The sequence below is a fragment of the Mauremys mutica genome, chromosome 7 (assembly GCF_020497125.1).
Source record: "Mauremys mutica isolate MM-2020 ecotype Southern chromosome 7, ASM2049712v1, whole genome shotgun sequence".
Taxonomy (NCBI): Eukaryota; Metazoa; Chordata; order Testudines; family Geoemydidae; genus Mauremys; species Mauremys mutica.
In genome coordinates, this window is record NC_059078.1 from 2451964 (window position 1) to 2471294 (window position 19331).

Below are 19331 nucleotides of genomic sequence, written 5' to 3' on the forward strand. Positions count from 1 at the left end.
GGGAGTGGTAAGGAGGGAGGATAGGCATTTCTTTGGTCTTCTAGTGTTTTATACCTTCTCCTCATCCCCCTGTGAGTAACACTTTAACTGCTCTTATCTGTTCCCATTGTACTAACAAATCCACCTGATTAGGCAGAAGCAACATCACAGCGGCTTTGTCGTTTGTTTACACATATTAGTATAAGATGTAAGAGTATCAAAAAGTCAAACCTAAAATTCTATCCCAGGCTAACAAACAGACCTATATACTAACACCTACCTCGATTTCCTAAAATCATGATCCGTGGCATTTTGGAGGAGAGACCAATGCTCTGGCAAATGCCTGAGGTTATCACCTAATTCCTACATGTCAACACCAAGCATTAAACATGTTTCACAGGTTATATTCTGGACTATACACATGTTGTACTTTATTGAAGTGGGGGAGGGAGACAAAAACCCATTGCGTGTTTGTCTGATTAATATTGTCACATATCAGATGTGCAGCTGAGTGCAATGTGAAATCACTATTGCTTTCCAAAGCTCTAACTGTCATGAAATATTTGAAGATCTGCAAATCAGCCACCAAAACATGTATGGTGGAACCATTTTAAAAAAATCAGCATTTCCTAACTGCTACTATGCAGATATTACAGGTATCGCTTCTTCATTGGGCCTTAATCAGAGTCCATTGACGTCAGTAAGAATCTTTCCATTCACTTCACTGGGTCCTAAGCACCGTTGTGTTCAGATCCACCAGTTGGGATCAGCCTGGTATAAGGACTGGAGCCATTATCAAATTTTAGTCCAGATCCAGATATGGTTTTTGAACCGCCCTACATTTCAAAGGTGTTTGGATTTGGTGTGTGTTCAGAATGATGAATCTTAGCTGTTAACACAACAAAAGTCTTAGCAATGACTGGAGACTCTGGGAAAGCATAACTGACAATCTAAGTGCTTTCTGATATGAGCGATGGCCCAGTGGAGACAGCTGCATGCAGCAGTCTGGTGCTTTTAAAATGGCACAGATTAGTGCCTCTTTTTTCTGCTTCCATCATCAAAGGGCTGGGTCCTTGGCAGTGCAGACTCTTTGCCTTCAAGGAAACCTATTTGAAAATGGATTAGTTTGCAAGCACTTGAATTGATTTAGTGTGTGTTTATTGTTCAGATATGCACCAGGGCTATTTACCTCTACAGGATAAATATTAAAATTGCATTTGAACCTCACATTAACATTTATATTCTTCTCATTACAGTTTCCTTCTCTCAATAAGATTTACCTATCAGTCTTATGGCAGTAATGAGAATGGGTCTATTTTTGTATCTTTTCAGCTTTCCATGATAACCTGCCATAGGGAGGAATTAATTTTGTGGCATTTTTACTATTCTCTTTCATCATTTGAGTCAGAGCAATGAAGCATCCATCCGGATTAGAAGGAAAAAATGGTACTTGTGAACAGAACTAGACTGACAGGTCTGGCAACAGAAATCCATGTGGAACACATTGCAGCCACGGACACAGACAGGCAGCATGAGTATTATTTAGTAAGTTTTATTATGGCATTGATTAAGGGCCAATGAAGAATGGGGTCCCGTTGTACAAATACAGACCAGGAGATAGCCCCTGCCTTGAAGAGCTCTACAAGCTAAATAGACAAGACAGACCTACCATGGCGGAAGGGGTGGGGAAGGAAGGGGAACACTAGGTGAGTGAACAGTGTAGAGATGGCAGCAAATGGCATGCTAGTTCCACTGTTTTTGGTGGATATGGTAAGCAGGGGATTAGCTAAATGGGAAAGGCAGATAGGAAAGGGGGAAACAGGTGGCGGAGTCAAGGTGAGGTGAAGAGACTGTGAGAGAGGAGGAGCAGGAGGTTTAGAGGAAACAGCCAATCAGCACCTGGCAGAGAAGTCCAGTCAAAACTGTAGAAAGCTCTCTGAATGTCCAGAGGTCTCTGTTTGGCTGCTTCTGCCACTGCTGGCTGGAGTCTGGCTGGCTTGATGGTTGGTCATCACTGTAGATTGAATTCGGGGTCTTCAGCACCAAAAGCGCCAGCACCTTAGACCATCAAAAGTAGATGAATGTGTGTGATAGTGGTGTGGTAGGTCAAGACTCTTTATCCGTGCTGGTGTCTGTCCTAGGAGAGAAGAGCCCAGGTATGATGGCAGTTTTAAGAGTTAGGTCTCTTGTACACCAGGATCTGGATGGAAAGTTTATTTTATGTCACAGCGCCTGCCAAACAGCGGTCAGACAGTGACATTTAGTCACTATTGCTACCTGTGCCACCTAGAGGCGAAAGGTTCATCTTCCCACCACCTATCCCCTGAGGTATCAGAATATGCATATTAGCTAAACTAAAATGGAGCTGATTTTGTACCAGAGAAGTGATTGCCCTCCCCTCGCTCTCTCTCTCTGGTGAATTATACCATGGAAATGTCTCTGGCATTATTTCCATAGTTGTGACACTCGGTTCCCTTCCCATCCCTTCTGTAAATGGAGGAATCCCAATGTGATCAAGCAACATTCGCCTTTAAAAATGTCTTGTGCATTACACCCAGTGAGTGCTGGCTCAGATTTTTACACAGGCATGTTTCAAATAGTGCAGTTTAGACACATGACTGCAAACAGGGTTGTATGCATGTACAGAAGGTGCTTTTAGCAAATGCCCAGTTCAAAATGTGTTGCATTACATAGTTCTATTAGCTTTAGGTAGTTTGAAAATATGGTCTACTTGGTACCACTCTAGCCAAGCTAGAAATGCCACAGTCTGAGTAATGTCATGTATCTTGTTACCTGCATATAATACCCTTACCTCACATACTGCATCAAAACCATTGCATACTTTGGTACTAGATGAGAGATTTTTGACTTTCCCGCTATCTTACAAAGACTAAAAACTATGTTCTTTCTTTCTGATTTTGCAGTTACCAATGTGAAACTTGACTAGTAACTTCAGATACAGACTTTCCAAGAACTAATGGCTATAATTAGGACCCGACTAAATTCATGGTCCATTTTGGTCAATTTCACAGTTGTAGGATTTTAAAAATTGTAAATGTCATGATTTCAGATATTTAAATCTGAAAAGTCACAGTGTTGTAACTGTAGGGTCCTGACCCAAAAGGAAGTTGTGGTGGGGGCGGGTCACAAGATTACTGGGGGCGGGGCAGGTTGCGGTACTGCTACCCTTCCTTCTGTGCTGCTGCTGGTGGTGGTGGGGGGAAACGTGGGGGCATGGCGGCTTAAGAGACTTCCCCAGTAGTGGCTGGTACGCCTGGCGCAGGGGCTGCCTGAGCTGCCCATGAACCAGGTGCACTGACCGCTGCAGAGGTCATGGAGGTCACGGAAGGTCACGGAATCCATGACTTCTGTGATCTCCATGACAAACTTGCACGTTAATCATGATGTCCATCAGGTAATAGGTCACTTGTTAATCAGCTCATTGAGTTACCCTTGGGAAGGCTTCACATTTTTCTTTCTTTGCAGTATTCATAGTAGTCCAGTAGGTCTTGACCCTTTCCACTGTCTAGTCCATCCTCCTGCCCAGGACGGGATCGTGTCCTTCAATGTATTTCCTTGTACTTTGTTCAGCCTGAGTATATTAAATGGTCTTCAGTAGTTTGGCATGGCTGGAAGTCAAGGCAGACTATGACCATCATCTTTGGTTGTATGCTCTTTGGTACAAGCTTGGCATCTTCCATGTTTTGTACAGTACTCAGAACGCTTTTAGTACTTTATAAGTAATAGACGATGATGATAAAGACCTCTGCAGACAGGCACTCCTAAACACAAGCTTGCTGGTCATGTGTGACGGGGGTAAGATTTTTATGGTCAGAAACTAGTATCATGTTTTGTATCCAAGAACAAAGACAAATAATGTGAGGTTCCTTCTTGACATACTTTCAGTGCTGCTATGAAGCTAGTCAATTTCCCATTTTTATTTTTTTCAGAGGTGACAAGAAATGTCAGGGTTCCTGGATGGTCATGCAGGTTGTGCAGATCATTGTGCAGAGGTAAGTCCATGTGGCAGCATGTCTCCTCTGTCATCCTCCTGAAAAGATAAAAAAATGATGCCTCCAGGACAATAGATATTATCTTGATTCAGAGATGTAACACTATGAAACCTTTTGCAGATACACTATCACATTTTGAGATTATTTGCAGGGTACCGTCTACTAATATTTAAACTGCCATATTACCTTATAAGTAGGCGCAGAGCCATCCTGCCAGATGGAGATGAGTGAATGGATCCAAGAGACCAATGTGTGTATCAATTTTAAAGTGTTGGCAAGCTGGCTTCCTGTCTAAGAATGTTGAAACAGTTGAAGGCAACACTTTTCACACTACATTTAAAAAGCTGCACCACCCCTATTACTACTTTGAATTTTAATAACTTTACAAAACAGCGAAATAACAAACCTCAAAAGCTTTCTCTCAGATGATTCAGGAGGAGTGTCTTTTAGAAAAACGCAATTGGTACAGAACGTCATGGTTACTAAGGGGTATTTTTCATTCTTAGCTTCTCTCCATTTATCTGCAAGATGGCAAAAGGCGAACTATGCTGAGTTTTATTGTTAATAGGGAATACAATGCACAAGCTCCTGCACACACACTTCTGGTTCTTTTTCTTTTTGGAAGGAAATGGGGGTGAGGTTAGGCCTGAAACCAGGCACATGAAGTTGGTTGTATGGGGAAATCATTTCTGAAGAATGTATACATAATTGATTGTGCAAATCCTCCCAAATTGTGTTGCTAATTGCTCTGCTTGTTAGTGGAATACTTCTGCTGCCTGTTACAAGACAAAGGAACGACAGTGCACTTTATCTCTTTGGGGCTATGATACTCTCAACATGCCAGACTCTGTTCAGTTTACACAAGTGCAGCCCAACAGGTTTCAGTGGGTCTGCTGAGGTGTGACCAAGAGCTGAAAGTTGGCCCAGTGTGGTTGATGATGTATTTGCCAGTCCGGGAGAGATACACAGTGTATTCCCTTAATTTTAAGAGGGTGATGATTTATACGAAGCAGACAAAGCACTTTCAGATACTGGACTGGCTTCTTCCCAAGAAAAATGGCTGGCTGTTCTGGGCAGTTTGTTGAATCTGAACAAATAAACAAACTTGCTATTGGACACTTATCTTCTTTCAAAGTTTAAACAATAGTTTTGGCAATAATTACTGACCCAGCATGTATGTAATAATATTAATATCTTACTTTGGGGAATGGGTCGATAAGTTCTTCAGTCCTCCACGCTGTAGCAGGCAGAGTCACACATTTTTGTTTGGTGGGGGTGGCTCTCCAGATAATTCCTTCCACTGAAGAGCTGCTCCAGAATTTTCTCTGCCTTCAAAGGTTGTAGCAGGTTAAGGGTCAGGTCCTCTGCAGACTATCCAGGTCCTTTTTTCCTCAGTGTAGGTCTGGCTTGACACAAGTGACTGGACATGGTTGAGGCCTTGTTTCTTGGGAGACAGGATTAGGGAGGCTAATGGATCAGCAGGCTGGAATCAGAATGCCGGTAATGGCTAAAATAAGGGTAACACCCAGGGAACCAATGACAATTGACGAAGATAACAATGGATAAGGTAAGTCTGGAATGTAAGATGAGGTAAAGAGTAAGTTGTGCATGGACAGTGGGTGCTGTACAGGGATTGGTTCATACAGCATGACCAACTCAATCCCAAAAGATGTGCTGCAATGTAATATGCAAGTGTATATAGTGGAAGAGGTTTGCTGTGCAACTTTGGATGTGTGGTATACCCCACCCCCTACGCTTGAGTATGATCAACTCTGTGTAGCTTTGCTGTATGCCAAAGAAAGGAATCTGAGGCTATCAAAATAAAAAACTCAATAATAGTGGAGGATTTCAATTATCCCCATATTGACTGGGTACATGTCACCTCAGGATGAAACGCAGAGACAAAATTTCTCGATACTTTAAATGACTGCTTCTTGGAGGAGCTGGTACAGGAACCAACAAGGGGAGAGGCAATTCTTGATTTAGTCCTGAGTGGAGCGCAGGATCTGGTCCAAGAGGTAACTATAACAGGACCGCTTGGAAATAGTGACAATAATATAATAACATTTAACATTCCTGTGGTGGGAAGAACACCTCAACAGCTCAACACTGTGGCATTTAATTTCAGAAAGGGGAACTATGCAAAAATGAGGAGGTTAGTTAAACAGAAATTAAAAGGTGCAGTGACTAGAATGAAATCCCTGCAAGCTGCATGGACACTTTTCAAAGACACCATAATAGAGGCCCAACTTAAATGTATACCCCCAAAATTAAAAAACACAGTAAAAGAACTAAAAAAGAGCCACCATGGCTTAACAACCATGTAAAAGAAGCAGTGAGAGATAAAAAGGCATCTTTTAAAAAGTGGAAGTCAAATCCTTGTGAGGTAAATAGAAAGGAGCATAAACACTGCCAAATTAAGTGTAAAAATGTAATGAGAAAAGCCAAAAAGGAGTTTGAAGAACAGCTAGCCAAAAACTCAAAAGGTAATAAAATGTTTTTTAAGTACATCAGAAGCAGGAAGCCTGCTAAACAACCAGTGGGGCCCCTGGACGATTGAGATATGAAAAGAGCTCTTAAAGACGATAAAGTTATTGCGGAGAAACTAAATGAATTCTTTGCTTCAGTCTTCATGGCTGAGGATGTTAGGGAGATTCCCAAATCTGAGCCATCCTTTGTAGGTGACAAATCTGAGAAATTGTCACAGATTGAAGTGTCACTAGAGGAGATTTTGGAATTAATGGCATTCACCCAAGAGTTCTGAAAGAACTCAAATGTGAAATTGCGGAACTATTAACTATGGTTTGTAACCTGTCCTTTAAATCTGTACCCAATGACTGGAAGATAGCTAATGTAACGCCAATATTTAAAAAGGCTCTAGAGGTGATCCCAGCAATTACAGACTGGTAAGTCTAACATCAGTACTGGGCAAATTAGTTGAAACAATAGGAAAGAATAAAATTGTCAGACACATAGAAGAACATAAATTGTGGTGCAAAAGTCAACATGGTTTATGTAAAGGGAAATCCATGTCTTACTAATCTATTGGAGTTTTTTGAAGGGGTCCACAAACATGTGGACAAGGGGGATCCAGTGGACATAGTGTACTTAGATTTCCAGAAAGCCTTTGACAAGGTCCCTCACCAAAGGCTCTTATGTAAATTAAGTTGTCATGGGATAAGAGAGAAGATCCTTTCATGGATTGAGAACTGGTTAAAAGACCGGGAACAAAGGGTAGGAATAAATGGTAAATTTTCAGAATGGAGAGGAGTAACTAGTCGTGTTCCCCAGGGGTCAGTCCTAGGACCAATCCGATTCAACTTATTCAAAAGTGATCTGGAGAAAGGGGTAAACAGTGAGGTGGCAAAGTTTGCAGATGATACTAAACTGCTCAAGATAGTTAAGACCAAAGCAGACTGTGAAGAACTTCAAAAAGATCTCACAAAACTAAGTGATTGGGCAACAAAATGACAAATGAAATTTAATGTGGATAAATGTAAAGTAATGCACATTGGAAAAAATAACCCCAACTATATATACAATATCATGGGGGGCTAATTTAGCTACAACTAATCAGGAAAGAGATCTTGAAGCTATTGTGGATAGTTCTCTGAAGACATCCACGCAGTGTGCATAGGTGGTCAAAAAAGCAAACGATGTTAGGAATCATTAAAAAAGGGATAGAGAATAAGATGAAGGATGTCTTATTGCCCTTATATACCGGTAAATCCATGGTACGCCCACATTTGAATACTGCATACAGATGTGGTGGTCTCATCAAAAAAGATATACTGGCATTAGAAAAGGTTTAGAGATGGGCAATTAAAATGATTAGGGGTTTGGAACGGGTCCCATATGAGGAGAGATTAAAGAGGCTAGGACTTTTCAGCTTGGAAAAGAGGAGACTAAGGGGGATATGATAGAGGTATATAAAATCGTGAGTGGTGTGGAGAAAGTGAATAAGGAAAAGTTATTTACTTGTTCCCGTAATATAAGAATGAGGGGCCACCAAATGAAATTAATAGGCAGAAGGTTTAAAACAAATACAAGGAAGTTCTTCACACAGCGCACAGTCAACTTGTGGCACTTCTTGCTTGAGGAGGTTGTGAAGGCTAGGACTATAACAGTGTTTAAAAGAGAACTGGATAAATTCATGGAGGTTAAGTCCATTAATGGCTATTAGCCAGGATGGGTAAGGAGTGGTGTCCCTAGCCTCTGTTTGTTAGAGAGTGGAGATGGATGGCAGAAGAGAGATCACTTGATCATTACCTGTTAGGTTCACTTCCTCTGGGGCACCTGGCATTGGCCACTGTCGCACTGGGCTGGATGGACCTTTGGTCTGACCCAGTATGGCCATTCTTATGTTCTTATGAGTGGCAAGACTGGAGCGAGGTGGGGAGCCAAGTGCAAGAGGTGTTGAGAGAACCCACCACAGTGTGCCATGACTTGATCTGCTTGTCTTGGGAAAGTCATGTGTCCACCCTTTAGTATAAGGGCCACAGCCTAGCTTTAAGGCAAATGGCATTGGAAGGGTTTTAGAGACTATCACTGAGGAAGTTAATACCATGCTGGTGAATAGGAGTAAATCTCAGGGTGGGCCATATGGACTCCCCAGGGAAATATTAGAGGGAGACTGGGACCAGCTGAAAAGGGCACTTCAGAGAGTGGTATTAGATTTTTTAAAAAATGCTTGGCAGAGCATGGCAAAGGTCTGCCACTAATATTTTCAAAAAATGGGACCCATTGGCAGCCATGGAAAAACTAGTAACCAGTTTGTTTTATCCTAAGCTAAACTTTACCAACAAAATGTGCCACCTTAAGAAACAAATACAAAAAAGCATAAAGGTAAAATCAAAATAATAAATAAAACATCCCCAAACTAAATAAAAAAAATTCCTGGAAAGTCAGGGAGAACACGATGTCTGTTATAAATTCAAATTAAAAAACACAGCCGTCCTTCAAGGACTGTATTTGATGAGTGCAGCCGTGCAGGCCAAGTGTACAAAGTTACAAAAGTGTAAAAACCATAAATAAGCTTAAAGCCATGAAAAAGTCAGCTAAAATATATATTCATCTAAAAAATAAAATCAAGTTACAATCTCAAAATTTAGTAACTATTAAAATCTTAGTGTTTTATTGAATAATAATAAACTACAATAAATAACTTTTTAAAGTGTGGGCAGTTAAGAGGAGCTTTTGTACAAATGAACACTGCACAGCTTGGAGGGGTCTAAATAGTCAGGGGTAGTAGAAGCAATAAAGTGCTCAGGAGAATGTTAAAGTGTTGGCTGAGTGCGTTGAAGGGGACACGTGCACCTTTTGGTCCCCTAACCTTGGAGCTGCTGTGGTTAGAAAGGAGGCTACCAGCCGGGCCCAGCAGGACAGCGTGTCCACAGCAGTGGACAAACACGAGGTCCAGAAAGACAAAGCACTGACACTGGGGACTCGATCGGTACCATTGGTGTGGACCAAGCTCCACAACAAGTGTCCCACCCCAGGAGCTGAACACAGGCCCTGGTATCACATGGCCACTGACACAGATTGGTCCCATCAGTGAGTGTACCATGGAGTCCTCAGGAAATGAACAGAGCATCCAGAGCACTGGGGGTCAATGGGGGCCCCATTGCTGGGTGAACTGTGGAGGCCTCAGGAGCTTCAGCCAGTGGATCTGGTGCAGTAAACCCCCAGGTCCCCAGTTACCTTCCCTTCTCCCCTCCACCAGCCAAAGTATTGTGATGTGGGGCTACATGCATTACCAGAGACTTGCCCCCACCATTGGGCATGCTGTGGTCAGGACAACCCCTCTGTTCCTCTGAGCTCCTGAGACCACCAGAAGCACAGAGAAATTAGTTTCCTGCCACTGTCCTCTCTTCCCTTCATAGTGTGGTTATGGTGGTCATTTTGGAGTCGGAAGCTATGTGCCACAAGCAGCCATTTTGGAACAGGCTCCTGGCCTAAGTTCTCAGCAGCCATCTCAGTGGGAAAGCACAGGCATAGGCTTTCCTGTCTGGATTCTTATGATTCTGAATCCTCAGCCCTCTCTCCTGTTAGTCCTCCCTGTAAGCAGACCAAGGGTCATAAACACAGACATAAAGCAGAGAAATCCTAGAGGATGCCCAGGAACTCTTGTTCTCTGCACAGTTCTTTTGAGTCTATTTCTGAATAAGACTGTTTCTGTTCTTTGATGTCGCCCCTGAGCACTCCACCAAAAAGGAAAAAAAAGGGGCTGAAGAGAAAGAGGCAGTTAGAGTCAGAAATACCCACAAATATTTTCCAGTGGGCTCTAAAACTGACCTTTACATTCCCATTTCAGCCGCCATGCTTAAGGTTGCAGGGGAAGAATGAGGAAAAATCCAGCAAAGAGAAAGCATCCACCCATCAAAGTTGTTCTTGATTGCTTTAGCTAAAATGGATCCAGCCTTGACAACCCTTATCTAGGAGACTTCCTACCCAAAGTTTTCAGTGACAGAAGGATGGAATCAACTCTCCACAGAGACCATGAAGCAGCCCTTAGTGCTCAGCGGAGGTCACTCTTTTTCAATAGAGAAGTACTTGCCCATAATGAGTCCCTGCTTTCTGACATTTGTGAAAAGGGCCCAGAGGTTCAGATCCAGAAAGTTTTACACCGGTTCGTAGTACTGTGTGTAGTAATATGGAGAAGATTTGATTCCTGGTGCACATCAAGAGGATACACAGCAGGCTCAGCATCGGTCAAATTGTTCATAGAATTTTTACAAGCAGGCCCATCTCTGGGGCTGCACTACAACTGCACTCAAGAGTCAAGTTATATCCTCAATTCTGGCAATTAAGAGTTGTCGTCCCTGACCCCATCACCCTCACGTCACAAAATTCCTCAAAGCTACCACCCTAATCAGATATCCTCCCACTCAGGGGGTAGCTCCATGGGATCTCTTAATATTTAGTGCATTCTTGGCTCCACTTTTTGAAATCCTGTCTGAAGTGTCCTGATGATTAAGGCCACATTTTTATTGGCCATAACACCTGCATGAAAGGTATCAGAGATGGAATCCCACTGTCCTCCTTCAAAAGTGTGGGTTTTGTTTTGCTTTTTTGCCATAATGACGGGGTGGTACTATGGACAGACCCTTCATTCATTCCTAAGAGAATTTCCCTCTTCCACCAGTCCCAGGAGATTTTGTCCCTCTCTTTTTGCTCAAATCAGCCTATCCCAAAGAAAGAATTTGGTACACCTTTGACATCTGGAGGGCAATTCAGATCTATATTAAGAGAACAAAGTCCTTCAGTAAAACTTCCACTCTTATTCATTCTGATACACCATAGGGTCAGGGGACAGAAAGCTTCCAGATCCACCATAGCAAGATATATGAGGGATGGGGGATTTTCCTGGCATGTAAAGCCAAGGGGATAACGCCTCCATTTCAGACTAAAGCCCATTCCACGAGGGCAGTGGCCACTTCATAGGCCAACAGGTCCAATGCACCCTATGAACAGTTTCGCTGGGTGCAAATCCTGGGCATCCCTGCATATAGTCACAACATTTTATAAGACTGAGACTTCAGTCAAGTGAAGCAGACTTCGGCAGGAGAGTTCTGCAATCTGTAGCTCACCCAACAATCAGTAGGGGCGGTGGAGGTATGGGGAGGGAGTACTGCTAGAAAAATCCCATTACTCCTGAATTTATAGACCTGTGAGAGTGAGAAGATCTCTCTCACTACTATGGGACTTTTCATTCTGGGTAGAGGGATGAGTCCATAAATACATTGCACCCTGTTCCTTTCATCTCCTTCTACGGGGAGGTATTTTTTCAATAGTATTGCATTGTTTTGTTTTGTGTTTTTTCTCTTTTTATAGAGCAATCTGACGGATAACCACATTTGTACAGTTAATTGATGACCCTTGAGGTTATCCCAGTTTGAATGCATCTGTCAGATTGGACAGTTCTACTTCCTAGTTGTTGGGCAGATGTATAAAGCTATTAATGTTTTATTCAGTTCTGACAACCTTCAGCTTTGGAAGCATCTCTCTGGAGGGACTCTTCAGTAGGAGGCGTTATCTGGAGAGTCAGCCCAGCCAATCAAAAACATCTGCCTCTGTCTCCCACAGCATGGGGGTCATCACTACTGAATTTATGGACCCACCCTCTACCCAGAACCAAAATTTCCAGGAAGTGAAACACATTTTCTCATTTTGTTTTATTAATAGGGACATAGGACTGGAAAGGATCTCTTGGGTCATTGAGACCCATCCGCTGCTTTCCCAGGTAACCCCATCATATAATCTCATTAATAAACTTGTCAAGCTTCAGTTTAAGACTAGTTCATTTTTTGCCCCCACATCTTCTACTAGGAGGCTGTTCCCGAACTTTGCTCCTCTGATGGTTAGAGACTTTCTTCTAATTTCCAATCTGAATTTGGTCATGGTTAGTTTATCCTCATTTGTTTTCATGCCAACACTATCCTTTGCCTTAACTAGATGCCCCCTTCTCCCCACTCCCTGATATTTACCTCCTGGTACATGTTGGGCGGATCTTGCAAAGGTGCTGAGTGCTGTGACGTCAATGCTAGTGGAGTGTGGATTCAGTCCATCAAGACTTTTTGTGCACTGTAAATGTGAATGGCTGTGGTCAAGGTCCTGATTCAGGAAAACGTTTCTACACAGGGCAGCACGTAAGCACATAATGCGACTTAAGGACATGCTTAAAGTTAGGCACATGCTTCTGTGCTCTCCTCGAGATGGATGGACTAAAGCACCTGTTTAAGTGCTTTCCTGACCTGAGCCCCCAACATCTGAGAGGAGGAGTAAATTACCTGTGCTTCCTTTTCTGCATTTAACTAGACCATAATATCATCTTTGCCCACCTTATCCGAATGTTTTATTTTATATGGCTGTATCAGTCTTAGGGTATGAAAGGAAAGGGCTGATGTTAAGAGAGCTGCTAACTGCTCCCTGCCAGCTCAGAAGAATGTCTCTGCTCTTGAATATTTAGGATAATTGAATATGAATTTTTCAAATATCACAAAGGTTGGACTGTCACAAAACTGGCCAAGAGAGCATCGTGTCAGCCATCAGTTAGTAATCTATCTAGACAGCCAGCATCTGAGCAGAATTAATGGCAACAGATAGAAGTGCAGCAAATGTTAAAGTGACTAGCATTTACACCAAGGTGGATTCTGTGGTTCATCAGTTCTGAATTATTTTTGGTTCTCAGTTGCTCACGACTCTGGGGAAAACAAGATTTGCCCACCCTGTACATTGAGTGAAGACTGGAGTGTGAGTCTTCACTGAAAATACTTTGATTTAGTTTTCAGTGAACTACGTAGTCTATACAACACTTTCAAATTGTTTAAATTTCTTGGGGTTGACCTCAAGCCAAAGTAGGTCAGAAGCAGGCATTACTTTCAGACCAACACCTTTTATTTGCTCTATATTAGTTAGAGTATATAATTTATGATATAATTACACAAAACTTAGAAATGAAATATTAATGTACAGACATTTTACAATGATTTTGCATGTTGATTTCAACAGCAAATAGTCACAACTTAAAATCCAAGCTATATGTTCAAAAATACCATGGGAAAAGTACCTGATTTTAGCTCTTATGAAGCAAATTTGTAAGATACTGGTACATATGAAAATAATTTAGCACTGAGAGTGGCATAGACATCAAATGGACAAAAAGGCACTGACAAGTAAAACATTTCCATAGCAGCATGGAATTAGAGCGAATACTAGAGCTTATTCTGGCTCTATTGAAAATACATCTTATAATGTCTAGACATGTGAGTCCCAGTTGCTATACCATGCTCGGTGAGATGCTCTCAGTACTGACCTTTCAGCTAAGTCGGTGCCATTAGAATTCAGACTCTTTAATAATTCAAACATGCATTTATTCCTTTTAATTCTTAAAACAGTATATGGTGAACATGAAGCAAAAGACCTGTGTTCTCTGTAAGATAAGGTAGCACGAGACTGTCAGTATAGAACTTGCAAACAAACTAAATTAGCATTGGGAAAGCAGTGGTGGCAGATAAGGGTGGTGGAATTTATGTATTGGAAATGGTAACATCATCCCTTGATACTTATGCAATTAATTCACTAATAACAAAGTCATATGCAGAGATGTGGGGGATTAAAGCATTTTAAGAGATTAAAGTACATCTCTCCTTTTGTTTTTTTTCTGTTTAAATGTTTTATTGGTTTTAATAGTATACACTGGTTACAGACATTGAATGTTAACAGCATTGATCCAACTCCCACTAAAGTCAACAGACCAGATCCTCAGCTGGTGTAAACTGGAATAGTGAGTAAACACTCTTCCCTTCCTATTGACTTCAATGGAGCTATGCTTATTTACACCAGCTGAGGATCTGGCCCAATGTGATTCTTTCCATTGACTTTTATGGGAATTGGAGCAGAGATTGGACCATATTTGAATTTTATAAAATAAAGATCTATGATAAAATTAATATTATCTATGGGGAAAAGATAGCGAGGTACTACAGGGATTAGCATTATCTCTCCTTTCACATCTTTATTAACGAGCCTGAATCTGGGCTGAGCACCCTTGGGGACTAATGTGCCGAAGGGTGGCAGAAGTAGACCATTCATGCATGTTTTGTTTTCCTGTCGAGCTGTTCTCGTTTGCAGGTGATTACCTCTTGGCACTCGCTCCCGCGTTGAATGCTCAGGGCTGTCAGTCTTAGCTTCAATGCTCCTGCTTCACTTTAGCCTTTTAATGTTATTAACAAATCTGAGGCATGATGGTTTTTAATCTCTTGGTTTAATTTTGCAGCAGAGAGTGGGTCGGGGGAAAGCGGTTGAGCAGTCCGAATCCTGCAGGGAAGGAAAGCAAGAAAGCAAATGGCAGGGTGTGTATACAACAATGTGACGCTCCATGTCAGTCATGAAATGGGAGCACTATGGAGAGCAATGCTGCTCAGTAAATTATTCAGGAGTCCGTCTGCAACCAAATTGCCTATTATTGCATATGGCAACTCAACATGTAAGGCTGCTGGGAGCGAGGAGATGAATAAAAAAAGACAAGTGGCACTAAACAGCAGCCAAAGCAATTACATGAAATACAAATTGCATGTATTAATGACAACTTTTAGGTGCCTTTATTGCTGAATTGATATGCAGGGTCAGGGGTTAATTACTCCAGGGGCCAATTCAGTGGCAGTAACATGTGGACACTTATCAGAGGGGTAGCCGTGTTAGTCTGGTTCTGTAGAAGCAGCAAAGAATCCTGTGGCACCTTATAGACTAACAGACGTTTTGCAGCATGAGCTTTCGTGGGTGAATACCCACTTCTTCGGATGCAAGCAGTGGAAATTTCCAGGGGCAGGTGTGTATATATAAGCAAGCAAGAAGCAAGCTAGAGATAACGAGGTTAGATCAGTCAGGCAGGATGAGGCCCTGTTCCAGCAGCTGAGGTGTGAAAACCAAGGGAGGAGAAACTGGTTCTGTAGTTGGCAAGCCATTCACAGTCTTTGTTTAGTCCTAAACTGATGGTGTTAAATTTGCAGATGAACTGGAGCTCAGCAGTTTCTCTTTGAAGTCTGGTCCTAAAGTTTTTTTGCTGTAGGATGGCCACCTTAAAATCTGCTATTGTGTGGCCAGGGAGGTTGAAGTGTTCTCCTACAGGTTTTTGTATATTGCCATTCCTAATGTCTGATTTGTGTCCATTTATCCTTTTCCTTAGAGACTGTCCAGTTTGGCCGATGTACATAGCAGAGGGGCATTGCTGGCATATGATGGCATATATTACATTGGTGGACGTGCAGGTGAATGAACCGGTGATGGTGTGGCTGATCTGGTTAGGTCCTGTGATGGTGTTGCTGGTGTAGATATGTGGGCAGAGTTGGCATCGAGGTTTGTTGCATGGGTTGGTTCCTGAGCTATAGTTACTATGGTGCGGTGTGCAATTGTTGGTGAGAATATGCTTCAGGTTGGCAGGTTGTCTGTGGGCGAGGACTCGCCTGCCACCCAAGGCCACTTGAGGAGGTCATTGACCTGGTGGAAGAAAATTCTGTTGGGAATTCATCTGAGGTTCAGAATGATCAATATCTATCGGGGGGAAATTCTGGCTCCGCTGAAGTCAGTGGCAAGACTTCAGGGGGGCTACAATCTCACAATCTGTCTCTGAGGCCCAAAGATCAGCTCACGTAATTCTACTGAGGCCAGGAGAGCTTGTCCTATTGTGTTTGAGGCTTTATGGAACTGATTTTCCCCCTCCTCTATTCACTCGCCCTGATCCTTTAGAGGCGAAACCTCACCAGACATCAACTAAAAAAGCTACTGGGAGCTTGTCAGATTTCTTTTAGGTTCGAGCTGGAAAGTGAATGAGAGAGATGCTGTCCTTGGGTGTAAAATGTCTGCCCAGTCTGCTGGCTTGGTATTAATAGAAAATCCCTATGCTAACACTCAAACTCCAATCACATGCTAGTCCTCAGAGCTCCCTGTTGTATTAGTTTTGGTAATCAGTGGTACAAGTCAAATACAGGCTTGGAAGGAGTACAGTAAGCAACAGTGGACTGCAAGAAGATTTTCCTGGTGGAAAGTGGTTCCGAGACCCATGTGTTTCAGTATAGACGTGGAAATTGCAGGTTTCACATGGAAATAGCTGCAAAGCAGAACTGTAGATAGAATTTCACATATCTTTGTATTGATCCACCCTGTTACCTTCATTCAGGAAAGTTACAGTTGTCTTAGAGTGTGCAGCCCCTCTCTACTACCACAGGCTGAAGTCTCACACGCTTCACAGGCTAAGCAAGGTCATTGTAGGTCTATGTTGGATGGGATCAGTCTAGGGGGAAAGAAATGGTCTTGGTGATACTTTTACCTGTGAGTTGGTAGTGACTCAATGCTCTAGCTTGGTTTAGGGGGATATGGAGGTAGCACCTTTCAGATGAGCTCTAAAGCTGAAGTCCTGTCCATGTGGGGTCAGATTTGGCTCCATTGGTTAAAGGCAGAGTAGCCTATGAGCTTCTCTGATCAGCAGCCAAAGAAGCTGAAATCCCATTACAGTGGACCCATAGAAAGTAGGGTTATTTTATGTCAGTTTTACATCTCCTTAATGACCAGTTGACACAATTTGATTAACCTGTATTGATTGCTTTTTAAATGTAAACTGAATACTTCAGCAAAAACTGAATGATAAAATTACAGCAGAATTAGTCCAGGTAAATGAGTTTAGCATATTGGTGGGAAGAGCATCACCTGCAAAATCATAAATTAACAGCATCGAAAGGCAACTTGATTACTGTATAACAATTAAAAGGAGACAGCTTATTGTTTCAATAAAACAATTAAACACATTAAAAAGTCACATGCAACAAGTAAGCAGAATCTGCCATCCGTGGTAGGTGAAAATAGAACATTGATTGGTCAGGAAACCAGCAAAGTGTTGTGACATGAATTTTTATCACCGCAATCTTTTGAATATTTAAGTGACAGACAAGTAAAGAGGGTCATGAATAAAGAACAGGCAGTGCCAATGCTCAGCTATAGAACATCAACTTCCAGTCTTTTACAAATATTTATCATAGCGCAGCTAATAAACATTAAAGCAAAAAACGGGACTTGACTTTACCACTGAAGTAACCATCTAGGACACTTAAAACTAGAGTTGGGCCTGACTTACAGAATTTGGCTCCAGACATTCCTAGACCTGTGGGGTGAAAGGATCCGGGGTTTGATCTGGACTATTCAAGACTAGATTGCGTGAAAATCAATAACTGTACAAATACAGGACCAGATCCTGCAATTGATTTGGGACAGATGTCACCTTGTGCTTGTGCAGAGCCCATTGGCTTCAAGGATGCTACCTTGGTGGGATGCCAGATAGGTTATCAGGGGCGGCACTAGCCATTTCGCCACCCCAAGCACGGCGGCACGCCGCGGGGGGCGCTCCGCTGGTCGCCGGTCCTGCGGCTCCGGTGGACCTCCTGCAGGCGTGCCTGCGGATGCTCCACCGAAGCCGCGGGACCAGCGGATCCTCCGCAGGCGTGCCTGCGGGAGGTCCACCGGAGCCGCCTGCCGCCCTCCTGGCGACCGGCAGAGTGCCCCAAGCAGCATGCCGCCCCAAGCACGTGCTTGGCCTGCTGGGGCCTGGAGCCGCCCCTGTAGGGTATATCTACACTGCACACTAAGCCCTGGCTCTGACTCAGGTTTGAGCCCATGCCCCTGCTTCCGTCCACACACACACATCCGTCTGACTTGGGTCAGCAAGCTCTCAGGACCCAGGTCATAGTATCCTGGTAGGGGGGTGGGGTGGGTCAAAGCCCGAGTCCCACTGGGACTCTGGTCCAAGCCCTCCGTCGTTTTTCAGTGTGGCCACAGGTCAAGCTGCAGACCTGAATCAGAAGGTCTGTGTAGTGCAGCATGGATTTGTTAGCATAGCTGTGAGATACGGATCCAGCAACTGTAAACCCAGCTTTCTAGCGCCCTGCGGATGCACAAGAGTCCACAAGAGTTCAGTGCAGTGTTGACATATCCATAGAAGCAAAGATTGGCCTACAAAGATCTGATTGCAAGATGGGGGCTGTAGGCTACAGGGGCATTCTTTTTATACAAAAATCAGGTAAAGAGTAAACTCTTCTTATTATAGAGAAACTGGTGAATCTCAGTGGCTACAGGATGTGTCTTGCTCCCCTCCGACATGGACAACATTTCTCTGGGAATTAAAAAGAAATACAGCTATGGCAGCATGGTTGGGTAGCTTTCCAGTGAAGACTGTGGGGTATTATAACAAAACTAAATGGGATCTTCCCAGGCAAACTGATGTGTGTTTAAAAAGAAAAAGACTAGGGGGGGGGAGGGGTAATCTATCAAGCTGTAAATCAAAGCAAAGGTTATTTTCTCCTGCCAGTAGTAATTCCTTAATTATTGTTTACTGAAGGAGATGGCTTGTCAGCTTGCTGTGCCTGAGCTGACAGCATTGATAACGCCCCTTGGAAATGTGTGGTGCCGTGTGTATTGTTCTGACTGCTCAGGGACTAGTATTCGAGTCCATGTGCAGCTGGCCTGTCAGTGGCTGATCCCAACAATTCACTGGTTATGTTCTTAACAATAGCAACACAGAAATTATAATCCAGCTCAGACAACTCAGCGGGAGCGCTGAATAATGAGCTTTGTCGTGGGTTTTATAGCTCACCCAAACCATGGTGGTTCTACATCACATTTCTTAGAGTGAGGGTGAAGGGGTCTCAACCTCTTCCATGCTGGGCCTCCACCTCCATCTAGCAAGTAACTAGCTAAGGCCTTCCTCCTGCCTAGAGAAGATCTAGCCAGCACCTCCCTCCCATTCAGCATTATTGGAAAGGCAGGGTGCTCCATACCCCTAGCTTGAGACCT

The 19331-nt window shown here is 43.0% G+C and overlaps 1 long non-coding RNA gene across 6 annotated transcripts in view; it reads left to right on the top strand.

Annotated features, from left to right (window-relative positions):
• LOC123374008 overlaps positions 1 to 19331 on the top strand; it is a 141170-nt gene that overhangs the window by 105432 nt on the left and 16407 nt on the right. For 5 of the 6 annotated variants that reach the window (XR_006580966.1, XR_006580969.1, XR_006580961.1 and 2 more), the window contains one exon: positions 3930 to 3992. This is a non-coding gene — a long non-coding RNA (uncharacterized LOC123374008). Of the gene's footprint in view, positions 1 to 1311; positions 1525 to 3929; positions 3993 to 19331 lie in introns of all 6 variants that reach the window. The other variant, XR_006580968.1, reaches the window with a different exon arrangement.